The 27,681-nt window shown below is 39.0% G+C and overlaps 1 protein-coding gene across 10 annotated transcripts in view; it reads right to left on the bottom strand.

Moving 5' to 3' along the window:
• SYNE2 (spectrin repeat containing nuclear envelope protein 2) overlaps nt 1-23,820 on the bottom strand; it is a 288,295-nt gene extending 264,475 nt beyond the window's left edge. For 7 of the 10 annotated variants that reach the window (XM_074365419.1, XM_074365415.1, XM_074365416.1 and 4 more), the window contains exon 1: nt 23,575-23,776. The gene's annotated coding sequence lies outside the window, so the exon portion shown is untranslated. Of the gene's footprint in view, nt 1-23,381; nt 23,497-23,574 lie in introns of those variants that run through there. The other 3 variants (XM_074365411.1, XM_074365410.1, XM_074365412.1) reach the window with 3 other exon arrangements.
• Nucleotides 23,821-27,681: the final 3,861 nt, after the last annotated feature.

Genomic DNA, 27,681 nt, shown 5'->3' on the forward strand with positions numbered 1-27,681 from the left:
CTTTCAGATGTGGTAGGTTAAATTTGCTGAGAGGAATTAATTCGGACTTTTTCTATTTCCTTAGAGAAAGTAATCTGTGTTATATCTCTGACACAACGGGTCAAATTCTTCTTCTATAGCAATATCCCACAAAGATATGAAACAAACAACCATGTGAACAGCTTCATAGGTAATTAGAAAACACAAAAAGTTTCCTCCTAAAAAACCAAGCTCTGACCCGTATGAACAGATAATTCACATAGAAGGAAACATAAATACTAAACAAACCTATGAAAAATGTTCACCTTCCCTAGTAGACGAAGAAATTGATACCTGTACACTATACACACAATATTATTTTGGAAATTAATATGGTGATATGTAGCTTGAGTCATAAAAATGCTCATACAGTTTGACTCAACAGTCCCACTCCTGGGAATTTATCCTAAGAAGTAATTAATTAGAAACAAATATATGTGCGTGTGTGTGTATATATATATATTCTCAACTAACATTGGAATGCTTTGCAAAATCTGGTAATCAACCTTGATGAAAAAATATTTTTAATCAAAACAAAACCAATCATTGTAAAGTCTGGAAAATATTACATAAGAAAATACTAAGTAAGCTAAACAGAATATAAATGTTTTTGTTCAATAGGACGGTACCCATATAAACATATATACATGTGGCAAAAGACTAAAACGGTAAAGTGCAAAAATAAAAATTGTTGTTAGAGTAATGTAACTTATGGAATTCTTCAAAATCTTTGAGCATTATTGTTACCTCATCTTCTAAATGAAAAATATTTTAATTCATTCCATTTTTTTAAACACTTAAAATCATCTTTTACCACAACCCTTCCAACAACTGAAATAAAATACATAAAATTTTAGAAGGTTATTGCCTATAAAATAAGAAATAACCAGAAAAGAAATTCCCTTAAGAATGTGATTTGTAAAACAAACAAACAAAGATAAAAAAACAACATGGTCCTCCTTTGTAGTACAGGGAACCATTATATTCAGTATCATGTAATAGCCTATAACGAAAAAGAATCTGTATAACTGAAACCACTGTGGTGTACACCAGAAACTAACACAACATTGTAGATCAACTATACTTCAATTAAAAAAAAAAGAATGTGACTTGTGGTCAATAAAAACAATAATTGTAAACCTAAGTCTTCCCAGTGTCCCTGTGATGTTCATCACTGGCTGGTACTACAAACCTAAGGATCCCCACAATAACCTTGACTAGTTTGTTGAATTCTCCTGCACTGCTTTTTCAGACTAACTGAAGAACTTAATCTTGTGGTATTTGTAACATATGCTATCTGTGGAGTACTACCGGGAAAACACAAATATTTTTGTCTACTGTTCCTTAATTATCTGAATACATTTAATTCTCTTCCTTTGTCTCAGCCCTTGTTAGATGAACTCTGGAAGCCCCTTCATTTCTCAGAGGAATTACACATTATTACTCTCTTTCTGCACACAATTAACAGTCTACGTCAAATTGGCTTTTCCACCTTCCCAGCTTCCTTTCTAGGGTACACTAACCCCTTGGGGAGCCTTTCTTGGAAGAAATGAAAGCCAACAGACTATTTATGGTAACTGTCAGAATTAAAAGGATTAAGACCCTTCGTGAGTTCTGCCGACCCCTCCCTGCACAGATGTGTGGCTTGGACCTGGGGCTCTGCCTGTCTCCTTCATCTCCCCATAGTCTGCATTCATGGGGACAGGCTCTGGGGCAGGTGGTCCCTCAGCTCCAGAAGTTAAGTTTTAGACATGTTGGGTCTTCTTTCTCTGCCTGACAGGGAAAGAATATGTGCAACAAGAAAGGTTTTTCAATTTATCTTCTGAAAAACTTGCATGAAGGAAGCCTTCTCGATATCTTTTATTACAGAGACAAATTAACCCTACCTCAGTTTTTCCCACTACAGTCTTCTTAGTTTGTGAGGCAATGTGACTCTTTAAATTCTTAGCATCTTTCAGGTACAGAATAGACTTCTTCTACGTACCTTCCTTCCCTTGATGAGGATAAGGTCATTCTTTCCCCAATTTTATTACTCCTCTATAAGCAAAGACCCACAGGTTGTCTTGGAAGGCTCTCAAACACTCCCATCTGAAGTCAGGGACTTCCAATCTGCCTGGATGTAATGAAATCCTCTGTGCTCTGTGACCCTTAGCTATAGACAAAAAGCCTTTTTTTCTTAGGTTTATCATCCTAAAATGCAGGGGGTTGGTTAGCACCTGCAAATTACCATCTTCACATCCATGAATTCCTTCTGTCCCTAATGTAAAAGGAGAAGATTCCTCAAGGATTTGGGATTTTATACTGTTAAAAGAACCGACAACATGTACTGAGCAAATGAAGCAAACTGCATTATTTACTGGATTGGGTCAGGTATTTAAGGGTTATGCCTATATTTCCTTGATTGCTGTTTTTAAAAGGAGCTTCAGTGGCAGAAACTACAATGTCTGAAATCTAGGGCGAATGGGTATCAGCAAATCATCATCTTGATTCCGATGAGGCCCCAAATATAAGAGACATTAACCAATTTCTAAAAAAATAAACAATCCCCCAACCCCACTGCCCTCCACCCCAAGGAAAGGGTGTGCATGCCCCCACAGCAGGCCTGTTACTGGGGTGTCAGGCTCCATTGGGTGCTGTGGATGTATCAGGTGCAGACCGACAAGGTCTAGACATGCTGGCCCCCAGGGCAGAGACACATTCAAGTTTCCACATGTGCCATTTCACATTTACCCACCCACTCACCACCTAAAGGAGACCATGTGTATCAAGTTAAATGGTCCCGCCAGTAAAATGCAGAAAGCCACACCTTGAGACAGCCAGCCGTGAAGTGGCAGGGTTAGAGAAACACAGGAAAGAAAAACAGACTCAGAATAAGAAAGCAAAGGAAACACTCCTTCTGAAAAATAAAATATGCCTCTTTGATCCCCAAAACTATTGGTAAACACCAAGCTCCACTTAACTGCCTTTTAACAATATAACAAGGTTAGAAAATCAGAGCAGTGACACTTTCCACCAGGGTAGATCTTCCGAAGCATTCTGTAATTCTATTTCAATCACAATATCTAAACATGGAGATGGTTCTTCTTTCTATTTCCCTGGTTTCCTTAATCTCTATTAAGGCAAAATATGAATGGAGGTAACCAAGTCAATTGCCTCTCAGGAAGGAAAATGGAAACTCTCAGAAACCTCCTGTTTCTACAAATCGTTCCCCAAAATCCTCTTGCCAAACTTTTGACCTATTGTTTCTAAACTTACCAATCCTTGGCAGTGAGTGGTAATAAATTTAAAAAGTGAGGTTTTGGTCATGAATCATAATTCCTATTTTGACGAAAATTCTAAGTTTTACACTTCCCATTTCTTCCTTCAAGTTGCATGGGCCTGCTATTTTTATACATCAAAACAACCATAATGTGACTTTTTTCTCTCCCTGAGGGCTTCCCATAATCTATTTATAGAACTGGAAGTTTTCCAAACCCAAACATAATTCACTGTGCCATTTTCAATGACTGACAATTCGGGTTTTGTTTGTTTCTTATCTTAAGGAAAAATCAATTTCCCAGCAAATTAATGTATCCCTCACCTCATCCTTTCATCCTAAGAGACCAGCTGTACACCAGAAATTAACACAACATTGTAAACTGACTACACTTCAGTTAAAAATAAATAAATAAATAATTATTCTTTAAAAACTCACTTAGTACAGATGGCTAACAGGCATGAAAAGATGTTCAGCGTCACTAATTATTAGAGAAATGCAAATCAAAACTATCACCTCACACCAGTCAGAACAGCCATTATCAAAAAGTCTACAAATAATAAATGCTGGAGAGGGTGTGGAGAAAAGGGAACCCTCCTACACTGCTGGTAGGAACGTAAATTGGTGCAGCCACTATGGAGAACAGTATGGAAGTTCCTGAAACTAAAAATTGATCCAGCAATCCCACTCCTGGGCATATATCTGAAAAAGACAAAAACTCTAATTTGAAAAGATATATGCATTCCAATGTTCACAGCAGAACTACTTATAATAGCCAAGACATGGAAGCAACCTAAATGTCCATCAATAGATGAATGGAAAAAGAAGATGTGGTATATATATAGAATGAAATATTACTCAACCACTAAAAAGAATGAAATAATGCCATTTGCAGCAACTTGGAGAGACCTAGAGATGATCATACTAAGTGAAGCAAGCTAGACAAAGACAAATATCACATGACATCACTTATATGTGGAATCTAAAAAATAATAAAAATGAACTTGTTTACAAAATGGAAACAGGCTCACAGACATAGAAAACAAAATTATGGTTACCAAAGGGAGAAGGGAGGAGGGGTAAATTAGGAGTTTGGGACTAACAAATACATACTACTATATATAAAATAGATTAACAGTAAGGTCCTACTGTGTAATATATATATACATATATAGCACAGGAAACTATAGTCAATATCTCACAGTAACTTATAATGGAAAAGAACCAGAATAAGAATAGATATATATACACATATATAGATGTGTATGATCGAATCACTTTGCTGTACACTGAAACTAACATAACATTGTAAATCAACTATATTTCAATAAAAATAAAACAAAATTGTAAAAAACTGACTTAGGTCTCAATTGGTCTATTTCTGGCTCTGAGTGAATGCTGATCCTCAATAACAGGGTTGTTGGACTGGACAAGAAATTGGGCATCCAGGGACAGTGGTTCTGATCCCTTTTATTCTTTCACTTACTCACTGGGAGACCTTGAACAAGTCTCTGTATTATCCTCATTTCTCTGACCACAAAAAAGCCAGATTACTAAAGCAATCAAAAGGAACATAACCCATTGTTTTTTTAAATTAAGAAATAATTAAACTATCATGGTATCCACCTCTGCAATTATATAAGCAATCAACTCAAACCACAGCCACTAAATCCATACCTGTACCTTCATAAAACACAGCCCTAGCACACACTGGAATCGGGAACCAAGAAAAGAACACACTGTAGTTAAACTGATAATGAGCACACTGTATTTCCCTGAAGCCCTGGAATCAATACAGCAGCACGGGCTACCAAACCCTCTTGAGCATCTGCAGCTTTGGGAACTCTCATGATCTAGGGTCCCGTCAGGAACTCACGTTGTCAGGTTCCCAGCAGGGCCTGAGGGACCGCAAGAGGACTCTAGTGCATCAGGGCGGCTGGAACCACCCCAGAGATTTGATGAGGTCAGGCCTTGGTCTACTTCAAGCCCTTAAGAGCTCAGGGTCCACCCAAGAGATATCCACACTAGGAGAATTTCTTAACTCATCCAATGTTTTTTTCTATTCATTAGTCTAAATCAATCAAAGGATTTCACTTCACCAATCCCACTGTGCAACATCCAATAACACTGAGAGAATTTGGAGGTCCAGACCCCTATGTGTGAACCCCCTTATGAAGTTCTGTTGGAGAGAAGGAAGAAAGAGCACTCAAAAAATGAGACACTTTAGATTTCTAAGGTCAACTGACAGCAAATTCTTGGGATCAGCTTAGAAACAAGGTAGGACCTTCAGGTCCATCACAGTTTAAACCAGAATCACAGGATGATCCTGGTCCAGACTTCCCTAGAGCAGAGCAAAGTCAGAGGGATCTTCTAAGAGATGCCCCTTGCAACAGGCACTTTGGCCAGAGATCCTCTTCCATCCTGAGGTTTCTGGCATGATCCAGGGGCGTTGGGACCCTGGAGAGAGCATCAGCCAGCTCTTCCACCTCAGCAGCCAAGCATCACCTTGGTGACGCACTGTTAGTACCTCAAATACACCTGCTTAAAGATTCATGCCCCCCCCCAAAAAAGGGAAAAAAACTTACTGTGAACATTAACATTTTTGAAAGTATTATTTGTTATTGCTTAAGATGTGGTTTTTTATTCCCATGTTCTGATTGCTATTGATTAAGTATTTCTTACCTCACCCAATGTTTTTTTTCTATTCTGTTAGTCTAAATCAATCAAAGGACTTTCACTTCACCAGTCTCATTGTGCAACATCCAATAAAGGTCTGGATTCCACAAAAGCAGGCAACAGCTTGAATGCGCTGGTCCAGTAACACCAGTGCACCTCCTCCACTCCAAGCTCAGCTTCCCCTTAGAAGAAGGAAGTGACAGGGTTGGAAGACAGCCCTAAAATGTTGTCATTGTTATTGTGAACCTTTAAATAGACCTTTGGATCTATAAAGGGTTTGGGGTTCTGCTCACAAAGATCTTGTGGGACAGTCTGTGCTGTTAGCCCCATCTTTCATTTTTTATCTACATCACATGCTACATTATTACTAGAAGCTGGGACTCATAAAGCAATAACTACCCCTAAAAAATGAAATCAGGATTCTTTAAAAATCAAAGAATGAAAGGATTATTTTTATTCATGTGACTATGAAGATAAAAATTAATCTGGATGACACCATCTCTCAGAACTCTGCTTGTCTGCTGGTTTTAACAACCTGTCCTCTGCACAACAAAATTCCTTTTCCCCTTTGATATTTTTTTATCTTCTCTATCATTAAATCAATTTTATATGGCAAATCATGCAAGGAAAAGGAGCATTTCAGAACAACTGTGGTAATATTAATTTTGACTAAAATCACAGAAAGCTAAAATAAAAATGCAGCTTACTTTCAAAATGTTTATATATATATTGCTAATTCTTTCAGCAAGATTCTTGTTTTCTCTTTGGGATTACCCACTTAAAGTCCACTTTTTGTTTCTTAAGAAAGCATTTATGGCAAATGGGCTTAAAATATTTTCTGCCTCTAAAAATAAACATGTTTCTTTTGAACAACATTCTTAACTTTAAAGTTCTGACTATTCCCAGGACAGAAGAGACCAGTTAATCAGCAATTTTTAAGAGAAGGGAGCTCCGGCAGGTTACAGAAATGTTTCTGGGAACTCCTTGGCCCATCCTCCATCTGCAATATCCAGCAAATTACAGTACTTTGTTAGCTCCCAACAGCAGAAGAGACCTACAGAGCAGGGAGGGTGGGAGTGAGGGAGTGGGGAGGTGGAGGGAGGGGTTGCTGGAGGATCTGATCTACTAATTAGAAGGTGAGGGGGGCTGGAAGCTGTACTCCAGGGAAAGGCAACCTCCAGTACTGAGAGTATTTTTAAATGTTTATGTCCTTTTGTACAACAAAAGGAAGGTTAAAAAGTTAAAATGAACAAAACGTTGGAAGATCTGAAGGATGGCTCTCTAACAAATGAGGCAGTTTGTAAAGAGAAAGAAACAAGGAAGGGAGGAAAGGAAGCAAAACCAATAGGAAGATTACTCTTTCCAAGTCCAGGAAAGGTTTAAGTGTCCTGACTCAGATGTTTAAGATCCCTGAGAACAATAACCTTCTAGAAAGCAGACAGAAGTAGCCAAACAAAAGAACAAATAGCCTAACATGTACCTCTGTTGAGTTCTATGGGGGAAAAAAAGGGGAGGGAACCAAAAGCACAAACAACCCAGACAGTTTAAATAGCTAAATTTCTGGAAAGAACTTCCTGAGCAATGGCCTCAGCCCTTCCATTCACTTTATAGTTTCCTTCATATCCTGTGGCCCATCCGTGGTTCACTGAGGAAACAAGGATGCCATCCACTTTCCTGCTTTTGATTTAGTAAAAGAAAAAATAATAAGAACTTTATAATTTCCCATAAAGGCTTTCCTCCCACACTTCAGAGTTACAATGAGGTCAATCCCTTCACTGGCATGACCATATAAATATGGGGAAATTAAGTCCATCCTCACAATCACAAAGGTTAAGACTATGCGAAATTCATTCTAAATAACAGAATATGTTCATATCTACAGTCACAGGCAATGCCCTTGGTAAACTTGACATCAGCCTGATTAGGGGATACTCTAAGACCCTTTTCAACTGTGAATAGCCATGTGTAACTCCAATAATATTGGAAAGGCAAAGCTATGATAGGTTTTATATATGACTTCTTAAGTACAGATGTTAATAACTTTGTTTATTTAACAACAGTTTCCGAAAAGAATACAAAAATAATATACTCACAAATTGATAAGGAAAAGACAAACAACCAAATAGGAAAATAAGCAAAACATATGAACAGGTGAGAGGGCATAAAAAAACTAAATATCCAAAAATAAGTGAACAGATAAATAAAACTGTGACATTCATGATTAGAATATTAAACACTAAAAATGAATAAATCAGAGTTATACATATTAACATGAATGCATCTCACAAATATAAAGTTGAAGGAAAAAAAGCAACTTGCAGAAGAATGCATACAGGATGAAACCAACTATATGAAACCTTAAAAGTATTGCTTAGTCCACGTGGATGGACCTAGAGATGATCATACTGAGTATGATGTAAGTAAGTCAGAGAAAGACAAAGATCATATGATATCACTTATATGTGGAATCTAAAAAAAAATAATACAAACGAACTTATTTACAAAACAGAAATAGACTTACAGACATAGAAAACAAATGTATGGTTACCACAGGGGAAAGCAGGGCTAGGGGAGGGATAAGTTAGAAGTCTGTGATGAACATATATACACTACTATATATAAAACATATAAACAACAGAGACCTACTGTCTATATAGCACAGGGAACTATATTCAATATCTTGTAATAAGCTAAAATGGAAAAGAATGTGAAAAAGAATATATATATGTATGTATGTATTTATATAATTGGGCCTGATACTCAGTCAGCATCCCTTGGCACAGCCGGATCTGCTGTTTATGTGAGCACACCTTATGAGCAGTAGTGCGCGCGCGCGCGCGCGCACACACACACACACACACACACACACACACACACACACATCTATGAGAGCAAGAGCTTTGAGCAAGGACATCGAGGTTTTATTCCTCATTCTGCCAATTACCAGTGGAACTGTGCCATCCCTGAATCTTGGTTTGTCATCTGTGAAATAAGAGGATTCAGGAATCATTGAGTTCTAAAATTCCAAATTAAAGTCAACATGATGGGTGCTGAACTCTCTTGACTCTAATAAGGACCCATCATTTCTGTCACAAGTGGTATAAATCATGCATGAGATGAGATTTACTGACCGACTCACGATGGATAGCACACGCACATTTTAAAGTCATCCCCTGAATGGTCTTTAAACCCACCACACTCTCTCCTTCACCATTCTTTGTGATGATGGCAGACCTTTGAGAACTGGCTGGCTTGAGTTAGGAGAGTAGACCAATGAATATCGTAAGGGGGTGGGACAGTTTAACTGATCCAAGACAAAACATACTTTACATTTAGTTGTGCTTACAGGTTATTTTATATTGTCGTGTTACTCCTGAGGTGGAAAAACTGAGAGAGTTCACATGAGTGATATATTCAAGAACATAAAACTGGACAAACCCAGGATTCGAATTCAAAACTGGTATCTTAGATAAGTTGAGTAAGATATTGTTCTTACTCATCTTCTCTCTCTCCTATTCTGGACCATTACTTCTCAGACCCTCAAGACTCGTCTTAGAGAAGAGTTCCCCTCTACTCCCTACAACTCAACTTTACTGAATAATTTACCAAGACCTGCATGGCTGACAAAGCAAATAAACTAGCAAATCTTTAGATTATTCAGTAAATCACTGTAGACTTTAATCTGTAGTTCACAGATTCCACTAAATAAAATTTCACCTAGAAAGTACAATAACTTGAAATAAAAAGTAAATGAAATTTCTTCTAATTACTTTAGATTAGGGCTTTCACAGCAGAATTTTAAGGAAATTGTTGTAGAAGAATTTTTTAAATTCTAATCTTCCCAAAATTAGAGCTCTTTTCAGTCCTTTTTGAGTTTGTGTTTCTCTTTAACTCTTTACTTCCAAGGAACCAGCCATTACTGCATTGGTACACGGGGAGTTCTAACTAAATACCAGACACCCAGTCTTACCTAAGCATGAAATCTTGGATTCTGAATGTTTAGTGGGAAAGCAGATTGGGGTGGGGAGCTGAAAAATTAACTGCTGTGTGGTTTGGAAGCTGTTTTTCCTAGGGTGCCAGCCAGCAGTGCAGCTCTTCAACAGGTATTCATTTGTTTAAAAGGTGTTGAATCAAGCAGCTATGGAAACAGAAGGTGTCTCTGAAAAAGGGATTTGATTTCTGAAGCAGCAGAACCTCAAACTGTGAAATCACCCCTTCTCCCAGGCTTCCTTTGTAACTTGCTACAGAGCTTGCAAACTAGCTTCCACTTTACTTCTAAACATGGCAGAAGTTTCTCACCTGAAGAGAAACAACCAGAAATATTTGTTTCTATGTTTATCCCAAAGATACAGTTCCCAGGTCTGTAAGTACAATTTTAAGATCCGATATGAGGTCATATCATCTCAGTGAAGGAACAGAATGCACTTCTGTGTACACAAAATTATCTCTGTTGTTACTTATAACATGTGCAAGGACTCCACTAGAAATTTGTCTGGTTTTTTTTTTTGTTTGTTTAAGAAACCTCTTTCTGTCTACTTCTAAGATTACTTTTTCTTTAGTATATCTTCTAGGTCATTAAGATATTTAGAAATTATATACCTTCCTATGAAGATAAACTTTCTAAAGCATAAATAATCTTTCTGACCCCTAACCTCCAGTAACTCAGAATACAAAATTCTTAAGATTTTTTTATGGTTTTTCAGACTATAGTTTTGAGGTTGCTAAGAAATATTTTTTCCTTCTCTCAAAGCCTTTCCCATGGAAAGATCCCTGACCTGCCCCCAGCCCTCCAAACTCATATAACAGAAAACATCCTCAAAAAGAAATATGCCCAAGCGGTTTTCTCCCAATCAGTGAACAATCAGAATACTCTTACAAAAATGTCTTATGTATTTTACAATATTTTCCTGACTAGAACCAAACTGGAACCAATGAAGAATCTTGAGAAGTAGGACCACTAAGACAAAAGAAAATCTCTGTAATCCTTTGGTTGAAGTTCCTCCAACTTATTTAGTTAAGAAGCTGACCAACTAAGAGAGGTACAGAGATCTATATCTGTTTAAAAAGCATATCCCAATATTTGCACATACCTCCTAACAATCTGCAGTGCAATAAAAGTGAAATATACTGACATCTCCTCTGTGATAGCTTGAAAATGAGAACAGGTAAATTATTCTTACATGAATGACCAAAATTGTACATTCTCTATTTGATAATAATGATAAAACGGTAATAAGAATAGTTAATATGTATTTAGTTCTTAATTTGTGCTAGATATTTTACATGTACCATCTCTTTAATCCTCATAAGACAGACACCATCTACCCCAATTAGGGAAAAAGGGAGGTTAAGTAACTTTCCTGAGATCACATAGCAAGTGACTGGTAACTCCTTGTTGCCAGTGTGCAGGTTCTGAACTCCATGTCCTTAAGGTTCCTAACAGACAAGATATATCTAATCTGCTAACTTATCCCATGGTTCCATAGAAAATTTACCAGAATGTTCAACATATGAAGCAATTAAGGGATTAATATAGTGACTAAAATAGGCCTGGGTTAGTTTAAATTCTCAGTTCTCTGTCCTTTCTTCTCGTCATAATACATAAATAAATAAGATGAACCATGTTTCTTGCCCACTGTTGCAGTTAACTGGCAAACTTGTGTAGTAAATTAACTAGCAGAACTGGTTTAGCAACCAGCAAGAAGCTCAAGGTTTCTAAATTCTAACCCTAGGTACGTCACTGATTTGAAAGATGATCCTAGAGCATTTAACATAAGTTAAATCTGATGTTCATAGGGCTCTGAGAACACAGTCTAAAAGAAGAATCTGTATTTATGAAACCTCAATAATAAACCCTGATACCACCTATGTGAAAAGGAAAAAGCTTAAAATCTAGCTACTTTGCCTAATTAGTTCCAAGATTCCAAGTGTTTGTAAACATTCAAATGGGATAAACATACAATTGTCCACAGTGATTATCTCCAGGAACAAGAGACTGCAGAAGTGGAAAGTGAAAATAATATGAGGAAGGCCCTTCACATTTTAATATGTGTGTGTTCTATGGGTGTTGTTGGATTTTTATAATGACAAACAAAAAAAATTTTTTTAAGATATGCTCAAAGTCTTCCCAGACTTACTGTTTATCTGCATTCATGAGCTTAACCTCAGGACTACACGTTTCAACATCTAACAAAGGGGATAACATTAAGGAAAAGAGCATCATTCTCTCTGCCTCCCTCACCCTCTCCAATTCAACTAAAACAAGGCTCATTCTACAAAGTTTTAACCCACTGCTATCCAAATGTTTCCATTTCCTCAGAAGCAAGAGGGGGGGAAAAATCTTGAAGGACTTCAAATTTCAAGCAGCTCTAAAAGAAAAGAAACATTAGAACTTGAGAAATAAGATTGAGAATGAAACTCCCTCAACATTCTTCACATAACAAATACTAACCACCCAGTTAGAGGGCAATTCTCTCCTCGTGGTAAAGAATATGTATGAGAACCTGAATGCAGAAATGATAAAAAAAAAAAGTGCCACAGAGGGCCACCCACTGCCTTCAGCACCCACTCGCCCATTCTTCCCAGCCCTGGCTCTCCTCTTGCTCCAAAGAACTTGAAGAGAAGATAAAAGTAAGAAATGCTTTGAAATTAGGGCAGATGTAAATAATATTAGGTCTCTTCTCAGCCTCTGTTTCTTCATCGATTAAAATACTATTCGCTTCCAATAACGGTTTGTGAAGATGTTTAACATCAAACCTGAGACATAGGAGATGCACAATAAATGTTAGCTTCCTTCTCTCAGAACTAAATGTCCAGCGGCCAGCCAGATATCCACTAATCTTTGAGCTTAAAAGAGCCATTAGCCCACCCCACCGCCAGACCATCAGTTTCCTCCCACACCTTCTTCTCCTGTAGTATCTCTCTCTCAAGTAATGCCACCAACATTCTCTTCTGACAAGTAATTTAGAATTCTCTCTTCCATCTCCTTTTAATCCCCTCTGACTCTGTGCTCTGAATTTCTTCATCACTCATCCAGATTTGTGAAAACATCCTTGTAAACTGGACTCCCCACTTCTCTGCTACATCTTTCAGAACATTACTGTGAAACAGAGCTCACACCAAGCACATGCTTTGGGTCCCCACTGACAAGAATATGGTCCAGACACTTTCACATGCAAAATGCCCAAGATCTAATCATAAAGCATCTGTCCAGACCCCTCCACCACATCCTGCCATGAGCCCGGCGCTTCAGGTTGTGCTGTTCCTCAGCCCATAATCTACTCTCCTTCATTCCCCAGCCATGAAAGCCCTACTCTACACTCTAGACCCAGCTACACGCCTAGCTCCAATGTCAACCTTCTCTACAACATCAGCCCGAACTTCCCCACAGGTAGCACTGGTTACCACTTCAAGCACCCACAGCATGTCGCTTGCACTGCCGCTGGCACTTCTCTCAGTCTGGATCATACTAGAGTGATTTGTTGACAAGGCTATCTTGCCCAGTTCCTGCAGAACAGGAGCCATGTCTGATTCACTTGTGACTGCCCCTTAACACCTGTCACCCAGCCCCTTGTTCACTGTCCCTCTGAACTGAATGTAATAACTAGCATTCACTACTATGTGCTCTATGGTGTTCGACTCTAGGTACTGTACTGTCTGTTACACGCATTCTTTCCGTAATTCTCATAATACTCCTACAAGGTAGGTCATATTTTGGCCTTTGTTTTACAGATGAGGAAGTTCTACTCAGAGAGGTTATGTAATTTCACCAAAGTGACACAGTTGGTATATGGCAGAGCCAGGATGTGAAACAAGGTCTGTCTAACTTCAGAACAGTATACCACAGACATTTCTAAAAATCACTTGTGCCTTTAGCACTCATGCCCATGAGAGTATTACTCAAGATGAAGACCCCAGTAAATATAGTTTATCCCATCAGCACATGGAGGCCGTTTTGGTTCTGCTCTGTACAGGGTCATAAAAAAGCAGGTCCACAGTCTTTCAGATTCACTTATTTTTCTCTTTTCTCATCCCCACCCTTAAACCCCCGAAAAACAGATGAGAAGAAAAAAGATTTGGAAGGCAGTGACAGGAAGAGAATGAAATTGTTCCTTCTTGGTGGAACATACAACGTTAACAGTAAGCTTAACAAGGTTTAACAGGCATATGTAACCTGAAAGAATATGTTGGCTCATTTCAAAACATACTTTCCCAGCTCAAACCTGAAATCAGCAGCTGTTGCTAAGAAAACACAGCCAACTGCGAGACAACATGATGACTCATGAAAGGGGCAAGCTTACCTTCCAAGTCTCAGAAACCATCACCAGCAGAATCTGTAACCAAATCATCAACCGGTGGTTACAAACATTTGGGGTTTTTTTTAATCTGGCTCAGAAGAAAATATAATCAGCTCTGGACTAAACACCATTTATCAAGTTAATTATTACCCAACTGAGTTGGAGCTTCCTATAATGAACAAGCAGAGGCTACAAAGGTAACAAACTTTCTTTTAAACAAAGGCCTATTAACAGAGGAGAAATTTTTACTCAGTGTCATCAAATGAGTGACTACAAAGGACAGTCAAACAAGAGACTATTAGTCACCTATTTTCTTTGTCGACATACTAGTGCAAATAATAAAACACATGTTAAACTGCTTTATGAACAGAATTTACAGTCAACCTTTATTTTTTTCATTCTGAATTTTGAACTAAAAGCTCTAGCATGCATTATTCTATCCAACAAACCCATCACACATTAACTATAACCTATCACAGTACCAGTAGCTCAGATATACTTGAGTTGTTGTAGGGTTTTTAAAAAATTTGTTTGAGGGGCATGGGGAACAGCCTTGAACAGCTTTATTTGTTTTGTTGCCATTTACACTTAAGATAAAAAATTACTTTTAAGTAATTACCATTTTTAAATGAATATTAGCTAACTCCTATGGTTATGACCCCTTAATTAACGTACCATACAGAAGCAGCCAAACATGAAGAGCTCAATCGTATTACAATCAGCTTTTCCTCAGGATATCACAACTTATACTCCAAAGCCAGAGTGGGAGAAAACAGGTAGCATGTCTGTGTAAGTTAATTCTGCACCCTCTCTCCAAACATGAACTATCTCATGGCCTGAGTTCTAACTAAATAGGTTGTCTCTCACCTTGGTGAAAAGACTATGTAACACTTACATTAAGATGGGTGGGTTTTTTTAAATGTATTGTTCTTACCACAATAAAGGTATTAAAAAAGAAAGTATTGCTCATCCCTAAATGTTGAATGCCTTTTCTTTCCAAATGAGGCAACGTAATTGCCCAAACGAGTAATGAGAATTTTTTATTGAAATAGATTAAAAATTTGCCTAGAAATCTGCAAAACTTTTTTATAATACTGTCCTTCCTAAAAATCTGCCTTTCAAATTAGTTTCCCCTTCAAGCACAATATTTCAATTTTGGTAGCATATGGGTATATATTCTCTCTTACTATTTTGGAATATTACCTATAAGTATAATATATATATTGCTATCATGATGATGAGGGTATGCAAAATTTTTTCACTATTGTAACCAGTATATTTATTTTTAATGGACTTTATAATAGGAATATATGTACATGTGTGTCCACACTACTGTTTTGTTTTACTCATCTCTTGTGTAAATGAACTCCAGATAAACTTTATCTATAATTTAACATGGAACCATGAAATGGCTATATGTGATTCAGTTTTAAATTCATCTCCAGCAACTTAATAGCTCATATAATTTAAAATATAATTATTTATGGATGAAATTATATGATGTGTAAAATTTACTTCAAAATAATCCAGTATAGTCGGGGACAGGTGAGGATATAGGTAAAACCAGATTGGCAGGATTTGATCATTATTGATACTGGCTAATGTTAACAGAAATTCATGTCACTATTATCTCTGCTTTTGAATGTATCTGAAACTTTCCATAATACAGGTTTTTAAAATCTAATTTACTTTTGCTCCAGTGTCAGGCATAACTTTACCATATTAAATTTCTGTTTCATCCACATAGCAATGAATGTTTTACATGACACCGCATTACTGCCAACACAGTTCTCAAAGTACAATGGGGTAAATATCACATTTTGAAATCATATTCATAGAAATCAGGACCGGGAAAAAAAAATCCCAGAGATCATCTAATCCTCTATGCCAGTGGTTCACAATCTTGAGCATGCATCAGAATCACTTGGAAGACTTACTAAACACAGGCTGCTGGGCCCCACCCTCCAGGTTTCTGAACCAGTAGATTTGATGCTGCTGGTCCCTGGACCACACTTTGAGAACAAGTACTTTAAGCTTCCTCCCATTGCCCAGTTCATGTCTCCATTGCCAGGATCGCCAATTACCACATTGGGATGCATATTCCTCTATTTTCAGGTCTTTCTTCTACTAGACAGTTGGCTTTCGAAGGGCAAGGGACATAAATTTTCATCAATGTGCCAGAACCCACGTTCAATAAATATTTACATAGGAAATTAATTTATTGAATGTATTAAGTTTTCTCACTCGTTTACAGCTGAGTGTTTGTCAATGTATTAATACTCAGAATAGGGTACTATTTACATACCCAGACAGAAAGGAGCTACTCACTGATAAAGGAAGACTAAAAGTCAGAGCAAGATGCAGATGGCAAATTGTAGGGAGTTCCAAGAACAGCATCTCAGACTGGAATTTTCAGTCAAATATGGACACTGACATGCTGAAGCCTGGTGCCCACGCTCATCAAATGTGTTACTCTGACCTGAGGAGCTATAACCAAGTGCTTTTCATCTCATACACCCTCAAAAGAAAGAAATGCTTCCAATCTCATCTTTCAAAGTTTCTCAGGGTCTGGAAAATGTCAGTCTGGGAGGACTGACTGCTCCCCATCCACCTCCCTTTTCCTGATGCAGCCCAGGGGAAAGAAAAGTACAGCACACTCAGCACTGCCTGTCTGGGGAGTTCTCCAAGTGCAGGTGTTCTGAATCTTGGACTACCCCACAGCATCCTAAAGTGTCTTGCTATTACAGCAATGATCAGCTCAAAGACAATTCAGAAGATTTAGGTTAGGAAAATGAACTATGCTCTAGTTTCCGAAGTCCAGTACTTCTTTAAAGTTTATTCTAAAATTATAAGTTAGAATATATATATATATTCATATATATGAATCCAATAACCTCAATATGTATGATTTATTTTCATTTAACAATAGTGAAATAAAGAATATAACCTGTGTAAATGCATGGGTCAATACATGATTTTTTTTCTTGTTATTTAGATCCCTTCAAAGAATAATTGACTGCCCAAACAAAAAATAATAATGTAGTGTGGGGTTTATAACAGACAAAAAGTAAAATGTATGACAATAACACAAAGGTTAAGAGGAGAGAAACGGAATATACTCTCAGAAGTACATGAAGTACATGAAGGGGTATAATAACACTTAAAGATAAACTGTGATAACTTAAAGATGTGTACTATAAACCCTAAAGCAAACACCAAAATAAAAAAAGAATGATAGCTAATAAGCAAAAGCAAAAGATATAAAACAGAATGATTAAAAAATTCAATTAATCCAATCAAGACAGAAAAAGAGAAAAAAGGAAACAAAGAACAGATTAAAAAAACAGAAAACAAATAGCAAGGGGAAGAGAGTGGTAGAGCGCATGCTTAGTATGCATGAGGTCCTGGGTTCAATCCCCAGGACCCCCCCCATCAAAATAAATAAATAAATAAACCTAATTACCTCCCCACATCACAAAAATAAAATAAAATATCTTCTTTAAAAAGGAAAACAAATAGCAAGATTATACATTTAAAGTGAAAACGGTCTAGATACCGCAATTAAAAGTCAGAGATTGTCACATTGGGTAAAAAAGCAATACCCTTCAAGGGGAAGAAGCATAACTCTCCACTCCTTAAGGGTGAGCTACACATAGTGACTTTCACCCCAAAAAGTACAGAAGGGGAGAAAAGAGTAACTTTACAGTAGGGAAATCTGACAGTCACTACCTCAGCCAGGTAATCAAGTTAACACGAATAGTGGTAAGTCATGTTGATGGTATGTTCCTTTGACATGGTGTAATTAGAATACACATTCTTTTCAAGCACACATAAAACTCTTACCAAAATTAATTATATTCTGGGATATAAAAGAGCTCTCAATAAATATAAAAGGATTTGAGCCATACAAGCTATGCTCTTTAACAAGAAGAGAACTAAATTTAGAAATTAATAACACAAAGATCTCTAGAAAATTCACAAATATTTGGAAACTAAGTAATATACTTCTAGGTAACTCAGGGTCAAAGAATAAATCCAAAGGAAAAATTTAAAGTATTTTGAACTGAATAAAAATGAAATCACAGCTTTTCAAAATTTGTGAGCTGTCCTTAAAGCCATGTTTAGGAGGAAATTTACAGGACTAAATACCTATATCAGAAAAGAAAAAAGGTCACAATGACCTAAAGAAACTTGAATAAAAAGAGTAAAATTAAACTCAAAGTAAGTAGAAGAAAGGAAATAATAATAAGGATCAGAGTGAAAATCAGTTAAACAGAAGATAGAAAAACAATGGAAAATAAAAATGAAACCGACAGCTGATTCACTGAGAAGGTCAACAGAATTGATAAACCTCTAGCCTAGGGTTTCTCAACCTTGAAACTACTGACATTTTGGCTGAATGATCCTTTGTTGAGAGGATCTCCCCTGTTCATTGTAGAATCATTAGTAGCATCCCTGGTCTTGACCCACTGGATGCCAATATCAAATGCCCACGCCACCCCTACCCCAAGACATTGCAGACATGATGTCATCTCCAAAACTTGTCAAGTATTCCTGGTGGCAGTAGGGTAAACTTCAACCCAAACTTTGCTCCATAAACAAAAATTAACTCAAAGTAAATAGACCTAAATGTAAAATGAAAAATTTTATGGTTTTTTTAATAGAGTTTCCTAAGAGTTTTACAACTCTAAGGAAAAAAATCTTTGTGAACTTAGTTAGGAAAAGATCTATTAGGTATAACACCAAAAGTATAATCCATAAAGGAATAAATTGAAAATTATTCATTAAAATTTAAAACTTCTGGTCTTCAAAGATCTGTTAAGAGAATATAAGATGAGCAATAGATTTAAAATAAGTATTTGCCTATCATGTATCTGATAAAGGACTTGTATCCAGAACACATTTTTAAAAAAGCTCTCAGAATGCAATAAGGAAGCAACTAACCCAATAAAATATGAGCCAAAAATGTAAACAGAAACTTCAACAAAAAAAAATATGTGGATGGTAAATAAACACATTATTAGTCATCAGGGAAATGCAAATTAAAACCACAATATCTAGCAGAATGGCTATGAAAGTCTGACCATACCAAGTGTTGACAAGGACAGAGAGCAACTAGAACCCTCATACACTACTTTGGGAATGTAAGATGAAAAAGTCTGGCAGTTTCTTAAAAAGTTAAACATATAGCTACCATATGATCTAGCCATTTCACTCTTAGACACTTACCCAGCGAAAATGAACACAGATGTTCATACAAAGACTGAACATCATGTTCATAGCAGCTTTATTTTTAATAGCCTAAAACTGGAAAAAACCCAAATGTCTATCAATAGGTGAATGGATAAATGAACCGGGGGTATATTCATGCAATAGAATGCCACTCAGCAATAAAAAGGAATCAACTATTGATATACAAAACAACATAGATGACTCTTAAAATAATTATGTGAGTGAAAGAAGCTAGATTGAACAAAGGGAACAGACTATATGATTTCATTCATATAAAATTCTGAAAATACAAACTAATCCATAAGGTAAAAGTTACCACTGGTTGCTTGGGAAAGAAGGATGCAGGGTGTAGGGAGGGGCCAGAGGGAAAGATGGATTCACAAGTTGATAGGTAAGTCAAAAACTAATCAAGTTGAACACTTGAAACATGTGCAGCTTACTGTATGAGAATTACACTAAATGAAGCTGCTTTTAAAATTATCACTCAAAACCAGAAAGTATAGACAGTTGAAGATAACAACAATCCAAAAAGAAGAACATAACATGCAATTTCACAAAGAATTACACGCTTTAAACATAAGTGATTTTACACTATTGCACACATAATTTTTTATTTGGTGAAATTGGGGCAGAGGGCACAAGACCCAGGTAAATGTGAAAGCAAGCGGGAAAAAGCAAACACACAGTGATGTCCTGGAGAATGGGCTATTACATTTAACATTAAGATCATTTCTTAACTAGAAGTAATCTGAAACATTTCATAATTCTTTTTAAGAAAAGGAAAAATGGGGGAGGGGAGAGTATAGCTCAGTGGTAGAGTGCATGCCTAGCATGCATGAGGTCCTGGGTTCAATTCCCAGTACCTCTACTAAATAAATAAACCTAATTACCTCCCTCCATTTAAAAAAATTTTTAAAAAAAAGAAATAAAGAAAAGGAAAAATTATTTTGTTTTTTCCAACTTGGCCTGTCCCACTCTCCAGCAAAACTAGGTGCTTCCCTTCTCCCACAGCCCATGAGAACATGTCTTTTCTAGCACTGCCACATGTGCCCTGCATGATCTCTCTTGATTTAGTTCTCTCCCTGCAGCTGAGAGGGCTCGGCACCACCAAGCTCTTTCCTGACTCAATGCTATCTCCTCTGCTGATCTTCTGCCATGCCTCTCTCCTCTCTTCGCCTCCTACCCTACAACCCACAACATGCTCCTTGCCTTGGCTTACATGTCACCTCCACAGAGAAGCCTTCCTACTATTCACCTAAGAGCCCCCATTTTTCTATGTCTCAGCATCCTGTGGTTTCCTTCTCTCCATCCAGGAAACAGTGCTCAAGTTCCTATCCTATGCCAGGCGCTGTTCCAGACTCTGAGAATGCAACAGGGAACACAATCGCCCCAGTAGAGCCTACAATCTAGTGGAGTAAGACAGAGCACAAATGAGTAAGATACAGAGTATGTTAGATGATCATAAGTGGTGTGGAGGGGGAAAACATAAGTTTGAAAGCAGGGAAAAGGAGTTGCAAGGGGGGAAGTGTGATTTTAAATCTGGGATTCTGTGAAGGCTCACTGAGAATGTAACACTGAGTAAAGAAGTGAAGAGGGTCAGAAAAAGAATCACACAGGTATGAGGGCACTTCAGGCAAAGGAAACAGTAAGTCCGAAGACCTTCAAACAGCAAGGAAGCCAGTTTGGCTGTATGAGGAAGAAGAGCAGCAGGTAAGATCAGAAAAGGTGACAGGACTGGGGGTGAGGAGAACCACGGGGTAAGCTCTGGATCCACGGTCAGGTCTCTGCCTTTCACTCAGAGGGAGACGGAAGCTATTGGGGAGTTCTGTACAGAGGAGTGGTGTGATCTGATTTACATTTTAAAAACTACAATTAGTTTGGTAACATCTTTTGTGTTCTGCTTATCTTCCCAACTTGCTAAGATAAAGATAAAGGGGGAACCACAGCTGTCCTGTGCGTTATTATAACTCCAGCACTATACACTGTGAGCACTCAGTAAATATGTATTCCATGAATGAGGAATCTACGTGAAACATTTACCGGTACAAAATAAGCATTTCATAAACGGTTATTATTATTTGGACCCCCAGAGGCCAGCACAGTGGCTGGCATATGGTAAGAGCTCGTTTAGGTAAACAGAAGAATAATTCTGTGAAATTACTGAAAAATCGATATTTAAAACATATGAGTAATGACAAACGAATCAATTGCCTTTCACACTTTCCCTGACTTACCAGGACGGAACTGATTCGGGTTTTGAGCTTTACCTTCAACTCTTGTTATGCTACTGAGGACACAACTTAGAATAATCCCACTTTGCCTCAGTTCTCCAAACATACTGCAATATCCTGCTAACACAACTAGCAGTAATGCACTGAAATGCTTGTAAAATTTCTAACTGGGTAAACTTATTCACGTGGTTTAAAAAAAAATTCAATGTAGAAGGCCGAGCTGACCCAATTGGTTTAATTTTGGTTTTTGTTGAATTCAGCTAAAGCTCCTTAACTCACTCATGTGGACAAAGAGCTAAGAATTTCCACTTTTTACTTATTTTGACATCTCCAGAGTCTTCACCAGTAAAAAAGTTAACGGGGATTACACCTGTTTCCTTCTCTTTCGAGGGAGGTGCTTGCGGGGGAGGGGGGCGTCAGGGTGGGGGAAGGGGGGTCATGGCGGGGCTAAGGCCATTCAGGAATCATCTCAGGAATCATCTCAGGAAAAGCCCAAGAGAGTCTCAAGAGAGTTTTTCAGAAAGAAAAGTAGAAAAGGAGTCATGAATTAAAGTATAAAACCACACCAGATATTCCATCATAAAAGGTGAACACCCACCCCTGACGATGTTTACAATGGCTCAAAGGCCTGGACCAGAGCGGTGAGAGGGTCAGGTATGGTTCGGGTGTTTAACTGAAATCCCCAACTGTAAAGGTTCGACCAAACTCATCCTAGCAAAACTACATAATATCTGCAAGGAGGACTTCGGAGCTGTGGAAACTTTAAGAAAAGCAGATAAAAGTTGCTTGAAATCAAACTTAAAAAATAAAAGTAAAAAAGCGATGCAAAAGGGTTGGGCAACTAGAAAGAACCTCCTGGGTTTGGCCCTGACTTGCTGGTGCATGTACACAATCGTGCCTGCTGGCATCGGCTCAGACGCTCCCTTCCACTAGGGGAGGGGAAGATAATAACTTTCGGAAATAACAGACGTCCACAAAGGCAATATTACACAGGACTTCTCAACCTCCATCAAATAAGGTATAAGGAGGCTAATGCTGCTTGGAGCAGCACTGATTTCACAAAAAGTCCCGCCCCCTGCTCTTTTTTAACAGAAGAAAAACAACCTAAGGAGGAGAAGGTACAACCGTCAGACCCTCAAGGCAATTTCAGACAACAAAGACCCCAAGCAATCAAAATGGAATTATAATTCAAGCCGTCCGAGCGGCCCCCTCCGCGGAGGCGCTCGGCCGCCACGCCTGCCGCGGTTCCTCGAGTGCTGGGGGCTGGCGGGGGGCGGGCGGGTCCCCGCGCCCTCTCCAGCCCCGTGCGCCACGGCCCGCTGGTCCTCGGGGACCCCGGGCGAGCCTCGCGCCGCCCACGGTCTGGCCATCTCCGCGCCGCGGCTCTCGGCGTTCTAGCTCACGCGGCGTTCAAAATCTTTCCCGCCCAGGCGTGACGCGAGGAACGAAAACAATCGGAGGACCCCGAGCGCCCAGGCCTGGGCCCGACGGGTCGGCTGGGGGATAGGAGCCGAGTCCCCTGCTCAGCCTGTTTTCCCAGGCGGGCGGACCGGCGGGCTGGGGACCGGAGGTGACACAAAGAAGCCGAAGAGACAAACGCCACCCGCTGGCGCTCGCTCCAATCCCTGGAGCGCCCCGCCCGCTGACAAGTTTGCGGCGCCCTCCACGCACCTGGCTCTCCCCACCCGAGCAAAGTTTCCCGTGGCCGGGCTGGGACGCCCGCAGCAGGTCGAGTCCAGTCTCCCGCCGCCCCCACCCCCGCCCCCGACTCAGGGACCTTGCCCTGCTTCGCCCCCGCCCCTTCGCCTCCCTCCCTCGCGCTCTCCCTCCCTCCCCACCACAGCACGCTCTCTGCGGGGCGCACCAGGGTGCAGGGGCCCCGCCTCCGCGCTCACTCGCTGCCTGCCCGGAAAGAGGCGAGGGTGCTGGTTGGGGTCGGCCCGGGTCGGCGCCCTTCTTGCCTTGCTGCGTTGATCACCCCTTTTTCTCGGGCTCCCGCTTGCTTTTTCGGTCCAGCGGAAGGCTCCGAGCGCAGCAGAGCGCGCTCGGCTCGTTGGCGCTCAGAAAGCCGAAAACCACGCCCCGCTCCTTCCCCGCCCGCTGCCAGCCGCCGAATCCCGCGCTCGCCGCGCGGCGGCCACTACCGAGCCCGCCCGCGAGCGCCGGAGGCGGAGCAGCCGCCTCCCCCCGCAGGCCTCGCCGCAGCCCAGGGCTAGCAACTTTCTTTCCATGTTTTGGAAAATCAGAGGTGGTCTGAGGGAGATGCTAACTCAGAATGCAAGTTAACGACCGGGGTGGGAGTTGGAGGGTATTCACAAACTCCCTCAAATGAGCTTTTCATGCCGATTTCAGCGAGAAACTTCTCTAACATTCTTGACTCCTCGGTCTTGGAAGTGGGGGTAAGAGAGCAGATCTGCGGATTAGGTACTAGACTTTGATCAAGTCATTAAACCTTTGTGGACCCTTTGTAATAAGAGATTTGGACTAGATGGCCTTTAAGATCTGGACCAGTACTTCCTATAGCGTGGTCCAGACCTCAGGGTCACCTGGAGGGAAGGGGAGGCGCTTATTAATAATGCAGAAGGCTGGGTTCCTCCCTCCCGTAGAGGCGGGGGAGTGGAGAACAGCCTCACCCTTACTACCTGATATACAACTTCCAGATCTGAAACTCAGTGGAAACTGGATCCTTGGGAATACACCTTGCAGGTACCAGTTTGATTTTCCAGCAAATGACTCAATGCCTTTGGACTCAGGATGATGCCAACTGACTCCCACTTAACTCCCTGTTCTGCTATTACAAACTTACTGAACATTATTAAGGCACTTGAGGTCTTAAATGGAAGGTATTGTATCAACTCACTATCACCACATAAAGCAATGACTTTAAAGTATTTCTCTACTGAGTTGTATCGCCATCAAATTTAATTTCTTGTAAATCCAAATTCATATATGCTGTATAGGCTACAGAATCTTACCTGGATTACTTACGTTTGGTGTTTATGACCCAAACTAAATGGTAAGGAGCAGACATTAGAGGTTTGATAATACATTCAATTAACATACATTAATGGAAAAAATTAGTTGTAAATTGTACCCACAATTTGGAACAATTATTTCAAAAAGTTGTACCTGTGTACTAGGATAATTCAGGTAAGTTGTCTGAAACGCACATTGTATTGCTGATCAGTAGCTCAGCTCCTCACAAAATAGCACACTAGAAGCTACTGTTATTTGTACTCTAAGATAATCGTTCTGATAGTGTCACTTCTCTTCTTGGATTACCTCGGTTTGCATTATTTATTATTAAAGGCTTGAGTCACAAGAAGTCTACAAAGCAGGAAAATCCTCCTGGTGTCTTTTCATAGCACCATTCTGCCTGATATAATACATGCAAATCAGTTTCAGGGAGTAGCTGGGCTCCAGGTTTCATGAAGCTGTCTACAAAGTGTTGTACTGCTATTTTCCTTCTCTGTACTATTCATTTTACTTGTTTCCACTTTATGTTTGTTGTTTCCTTTATAGTGAATGCTACAAAATCATTGTGGCAACAGTCTCTAGAGAAAATATTATGAATAATTTCTTAATTATTTTTCCCTTCCAGTCCTTGAAGTGAAAGGACTATTGTCCCATATTATATCTAGTGCACTTAAGAGTCCAGAATAAAGTGTCTCAAAATGTTTTCAGATGTCCCTAATTAGAGCCTTTTAACTACCTGTGATGTCTCCTAGCCATGCCAATTTGGATATTAAATTAATACCTACTTTTAAATCCACAAATTAGACTAATGGCAGGAGCACTGAAACAGATCCTCCATACTTTGAAATGAAAATAAAATGTAATGCTAAGCCAGAGACACACCTGATTCTTTTGAAATACAACACTAGGCATGTGAACGGATGGCACATACACTTACATCCCTGACTAGCAGAGTCAGAGCTGCCATGAACCCATGCACCAAAACACACACACTGTCCCATGCACCAAACATCAGACATGTTACATCTTAGCTATTATTTACATCAGACCTCTGTATTTATAGCAAAAGATCCATCCAGCTCGACAGCCCACTTAAGAAGCTTTGCTAGCTCCAATTGTGGTAAGCACAAGTTTTGCAAATTGATCAAGTTGAAAGCACATCTTGACTGGGTACACAAGTATGCTGTGGCATATGGTGAGAACTACTGAAGCAGACATTCAGTATACACTGGCACATTGTACTGAGCAGGACAAAAATCACGGTCTGAGGCATTCAGCCATGCTGGACACCCTCATGCCATTAAAGGCACTAGATTCACCACTCTTTAAGTTAGAGAGCAACTCTTCTCAGAACTAGAGTTGCTATTTTCATTCCTGCATCCCACACTAGACTGAGTTCCTTGTCTTTGCAGCCTGACTGTCTGAATAAGAAAGGCAATGGATTTTACACTGGGAGCAAAATTCTAGTCTGATACTTGGGTGCCATGTTGAGGAGGACTGTTGGGCTGCATCAAGGTTTGGCAAGAAAGTAGAAGTTGATTATTAGCTGAGTCTCTGCCATGGGCACAGAACAGGAGAATACTGACACAAATATCATATATTTATCAACATGATGGTAATAGGAGATAATAATAAATGATCCCCTGGATGGATACATGAACTTAAGAACACAAAATATCTTTAGCTGAAGAGGCAGGTATAATATTAATTAATCTGAGGCAGGGTGAGACCATCTTATTACTTGCCTCCATTTTATTAACAATGTTACCACTAAAGACAAAAGGAGGTTGGTTTAGAAGTAAGCACTCCTTGTTAGGATGCCAACTCTGCCAAGCTCAAGGAATGATCTTTTGCTACAATACTTTTTACACACTGGGAGCACTTGTGTAAAATAGAAATGATGAAAATAGCTGGCCAGGAAAACAGCTCTGTTCCTCTTTGTCCAAAAGTCCAATCACACCCTGTAAAGGCCTAAGCTCCTTATCTCATTCTGGTCTTGTTTCCTGCCAAACCTGGAAACAAACAGAAATAAACGTTGGCTAATTGCTCCCTGGACCAATGTGATCTTTCGGACCATTGTCCTGATTCAAGTAGAAAGATGTGTCCAACAATGTTCAAGTGTGAGCTGCCAATTTATGCTGTAGATGATCTCCTAAAATACTGAGCCAAACAATCAAGGTTCTGCCAGTTGAATCAGAGTCCAACATTCTAGAGTTTGAAGAAAAATTAAAACAAAATGCCATGATTCAATGAAACTGTATATGTGAAGTGCTAAGCATGGAGCCTGGCATGTAGTAGACACTCAACAAATTATAGCTGTTATAACAATAATTTTAGTAACAGTAGGGCTTACAAGGGTATTATTTCAAAAGCATTTTTATTGAATTGGTAAATTAAAGTATTGGAATACTTTAAATAAGATTTATTTAATACTTAAAAAAGATTCCATAGCTCACCTCATTTTATATAGGAGAAGACTGAAGCTTTACAGTAAAATATGTGCTTAGTGGTATAAAACTAGTAGTATCAGTCCCTGGAGAAGTTTTTAACAGAAGTAAATGTATCACTTAGAGGAATCCTGTTGTATATCTTGTTATTTGTTCTATTCTTAAATGCAAAGCACTGAATTAATCATACTTCTCAGCTCATAATAAAACAGCAATAAAAATAAGAGACATCAATATATCTCTCTCAAAATTAAAAGGTCTGCCTCCTAAGAATAATCTTTTCTGGGTTTTGTTTTTAAACTTTTTTTTTTTTAGTTGAAGTATAGTCAGTTTACAATCTTGTGTCAATTTCTCATGTATGGCATAATGTTTCACTCATATATATATACATACATATATTCCTTTTCATATTCTTTTTTATTATAGGTTACTATAAGATATTGAATAAAGTTCCCTGTGCTATAAAGTAGAAACTTGTTGTTTTTCTATTTTATATATAGTAGTTAGTATCTACAAATCTCAAACTCCCAATTTATCCTTTCCCCCTC

Source organism: Camelus bactrianus, chromosome 6, assembly GCF_048773025.1.
Source record: "Camelus bactrianus isolate YW-2024 breed Bactrian camel chromosome 6, ASM4877302v1, whole genome shotgun sequence".
Lineage (NCBI taxonomy): Eukaryota > Metazoa > Chordata > Mammalia > Artiodactyla > Camelidae > Camelus > Camelus bactrianus.